The sequence below is a fragment of the Psammomys obesus genome, unplaced genomic scaffold (genome assembly GCF_907164565.1).
Source record: "Psammomys obesus unplaced genomic scaffold, mPsaObe1.curated_primary_1811, whole genome shotgun sequence".
Classification (NCBI taxonomy): domain Eukaryota; kingdom Metazoa; phylum Chordata; class Mammalia; order Rodentia; family Muridae; genus Psammomys; species Psammomys obesus.
Genome location: NW_026594184.1, coordinates 2763889 through 2768397, shown reverse-complemented (window position 1 = coordinate 2768397; position 4509 = coordinate 2763889).

The following is a 4509-nucleotide window of genomic DNA, read 5'->3' as shown; positions in this document are numbered from 1 at the left end:
TTTGGTTGAAACATGGGGCTTTTTAGAGATGGATTATGTCAAGCCTGAAGCCATTATTTTTTATTTTAAGAAAAGAACATTTTACAACAGAGAAAGAAGTGAACTTCAAGCTTTATAAGAAAATACCAAACACTTTCAAATAAAAGAATGTTCCAGTTGCACTGAACATATTCTGGAAGCAATCACACAAAAAGTTTTGGTGACAAATATTAAAAGAAGGCCATACAACTATAAGTTTTATTCTGGAATATTTTACTTCATTCATTTTTTTAAAAATATTTTTTATTTTTAAATAATTTTATACATTCACTTGTATCCCAGCTGTATCCCTCTCCCTCTTTCCCTCCCAATCCTCCCCTCCCTCCCTCATCTCCTCCCTGCCCCCTTCCGAGTCTACTGAGAGGGAGTGTCCTCCTCTCCTTCCATGTTATCAGGCCCTACCTTATCAGGTATCTTCAGGATGGCTGCAATGTCCTTATCTGTGGCCTAGCAAGGCTGCTCCTCCCTCAGAGGGGAGGGGAAGCTCAATGAGCCAGACATTGAGTTCATGTCGGAAATAATTCCTGTCCTCCTTGCTAGGAAACCCACTTGGATACTGAGCGACCATGGGCTATGTCTGAGCAGGGGTTGTAGGTTATATCCGTGCATGGTCCTTGGTTGGATAAACAGTCCCAGAGAAGACCCCTGTGCCCAGATATATTTGAACATGTGGGGCTCCCTCTCCCCTCTAGGTTATACTAATTCCTCCTTCCTTCATATGATTCCCTACACTCTGACGAAGGCTTGGTTATGGGTCCTAGCATATGCTTTGATACACTGCTAGGTAGAGTCTTTCAGGTGCCTTCTGTGGTAAGCTACTGTCCTGTTACTTGTTTTCTCCTATTTCCAATGTCCATCCCCTTTGTCTTTCTAAATGAGGATTGATCACAATGGAATACTACTGAGCAATTAAAAACGAGGAAATCATGAATTTTGCAGGCAAATGGTGGGATCTAGAAAAAGTCATCCTGAGTGAGATATCCCAGGAGCAGAAAGAGACACATGGTATATACTCACTTATAAGTGGATACTAGACCTATAAGATAGGATAAACATACTAAAATATGTACACCTAAAGAAGATAAACAAGAAAAAGGACCATGGATAAGATGATCAAATATTTTTAAATAAATACTGGTTATAATATATGGATCTGTAGATGGGACCATATTTCCTTCACATAAAGGCAATTTCAGCAGAATATATAAGCACAATTCACATTCTATTTAATGCCTACGTGATCTTCATTTAAAAATGTACATTGTACTAACAAAATATTTGAAGATGATAAAAGATTCCTCCACTATTATGGGATCAGAAGGAAAGGGCTTTCATACATTAGCACTCTTCATAAAGACTGTTAAGAAATGCTCAAGTGAACAAAATGAAAAGAACACTGTGATCACACTGATGTGTTTGTCTTGATCTTTACTCTTGTTCTAAAAGATGGAATTCTACAGTTACCTCAGTCAAAATGAATGCGTAGTAAGTTTTTGGATGTCTGAAAGAAATCAATACAACTGCACAGTTTTAGAAAACATAATTTTCTCTCAAATGCAGTAACATCTTTCTTCAGCTTACAATGAAGTCTTGGTTATATATGATATCCTATGCAAATGTGATATCCCATGTTGCTTAATTACGCTGACTCACAAACACCAATGACATCTGAAATGCATGGACAAGCACCCAGTCAGTTGACAAAGCCATTCTCTCACGGTACTAACAGGATGTGGTCTTAAATTATGCTGTCTGCATTAAACAGAACCTTGTTATATTTGATGTTGTTTTAGTTTAGAATAAAAAAAAACACATGTCTGTACAGTCATAGTATGAAAATATAAATGGAAAATAATGAGTTGGTTAATTTCAGGAAAGTACTTAGCCCACCAGGGTGATTCATAATGGTAATCAGAAAAGCTGCACAGGGAAACGGCGGGGGAATAATGAGTTCAAGGCCAGCTTGGACTATACTTTAAGGGGTAAGATTTAGCTTAGTGGTTAGTTAGGTTTCATTCTTAGACACACACACACACACACACACACACACACACACACACACACACCAGCGCATGCATGCAAGCACCCATGCATACACTCACAACTAAAAAGGGAAGGGGGAGGAGTTCTAAATTTTGTATGTACATCCATTTATGTATAACAGCATTTATAAAGTTTTGCCACTAAGAAAAGGGTTCTTCAAATACCCTTTTACCCTTTCCAGGACTTCCATTAAGGATTAGTAAAGGAGATTAAAAAATATTTTGTTTTTATTTTTTAGAAAACATCTTGGATATTAGTTTTCTGTCATGGGCTGCTCTGAACACATGGCATTAGTATTTGGAATGAAATCAAGTAGAGGTTGCACTTATTAAGAGATGAAGTAATTGATTTATTGCTGTTTAACTTCTTAAGTTCTTTATATATTCTGGATATTAGTCCTCTGTCGGATGTAGGGTTGGTGAAGATCCTTTCCCCGTCTGTAGGCTGTCATTTTATTCTGATGACACTGTCCTTTGCTTTATAGAAGGTTTTCAGTTTCAGGAGGTCCCATTTATATTGATTATTGCTCTTAGAGCCTGTGCTGTTGGTGTTCTGTTCAGGAAGTTGTCTTCTGTGCCAATGAGTTCAAGGCTTTTCTCCATTTTTTGTTCTTTTTTATATAATATTTTATTTTTATTTTTATTAATTACAGTTTATTACCCAGATGTTCCTCAGTTGAGGAATGGATACAGAAATTGTGGTACAATCGAATAGTACTCAGCAATTAAAAACAAAGAAATCATGAAATCTGTAGGCAAACGGTGGGAACTCAAAGTGATCATCCTGAGTGAGGTATCCCAGAAGCAGAAAGACACAAATGGTACATACTCACTCATAAGTGGATATTAGACACATAACATAGAATAATCATATTAAAATCTGTACACCTAAGGAAGCTAATCAAGAAGGAGGATCTTGGTAAGATGCTCAGTCTTCATTCAGAAAGGCAAAAGAGATGGACATTGGAAGTGGGAGAAAACAGGGAACAGGACAGGAGCCTATCACTGAGGGCCTCTGAAAGACTCTACCCAGAAGGGTATCAAAACATACGCTGAGATTCATAGCCAAACTTTTGCATCATGCAGGGAATCTTATGAAAGAAGGGGAAGATAGAAAGACCTGAAGAGAACAGGAACTCCACAAGGAGAGCCACAGAACCAAAACATCTGGGCACAGGGGTCTTTTCTGAGACTGATACTCCAAACAAGGACCATGCATAGAGATAACGTAGAACTCCTGTAAAGGAATAGTTCATAGGCAGCTCAGTTCCCCAGTAATAGGAACAGGGACAGTCTCTGACAAAAAAAACATGGGCTGGTTCTTTTATTTCCTCCACCTGAGGGGGAGCAGCCTTAGCTGTCCACAGAGGAAGACAAAGAAGCCAGTCCTGATGAGACTGATAAAGTAGGGTCAGATGGAAAGGGAGGAGGACCTCCCTATCAGTGGACTTCTGGAGGGACATAGGAGAAGAAGAGGGAGGGAGGGTGAGATTGGGAGGGTGAGGGAGCTACAGCTGGGATACAAGATGAATAAAACTGTAATTAATAAAAATAAAATTAAAAATTAAAAAAAGATAAAGTAATTACTAGATGACTAGTGTGTGGATACTACTAGGTTATGTTTGGTGGAAGTGTTTTTAAAATACAATCTCTTACAAATAAAAAGCCATGCAGCTCTAACAGGTTGTCTGTGAGAGAAATATGAATAAACAAAGGCTCTAAGTAAAGACTGAAATCTTCACCATTATGTTACTGATGATTTTAAATGAAATATTTTATAAAACTGATTTTAAGTAGTGTTTAGTTAATATTTTAAGCAAGCCACCAAAAATAGCTTATCTGATCTCAGTGCCTAAAAATAGCAAGGGTTCAGGTTTGCTCTAGAGAAAGCCTGGAATTATCCATTCCAGAAAGTGCAAGCCAGAAGGATCGAGAACACATACGACCAGAAAATTCCCATGACCACATGCCTACAACCAAGCCCGTTTTGAGAATTAAGGGGTGAACCTAAAGGTACTGAAATTGAGAAATATCTTTAAAGAGTTCTGTAAAAGAATATGACCTCTTAAGTTAGGTATTTTAAGAATGAATTAGAAAGCAAGCATTATGCTACACAGAACCAGAATTTTTCATCTGTAATAAAATATGATAACAGCTAACACTTAGGAGTAAATGCTGAAATTAGAATTTTCTACTCTTGTCACCCCCTACTTGAGGTCATTTCATGTTATACTTGATGAAAAGGACAAAAGCAACCACCTGCTTACTTGTGCTAATTAATGGGTAGCTTTGGTTTGATTGTACTTTTTGCAATCCTGTGAATGAAACCAAATGGGACAAGAATGCTAAGTAAGTTGCCTGTCAATGAACTGTATGCATATCCATTTCATCTGTACCCTTTTATACAACTTTTATTATAAATGTGTAC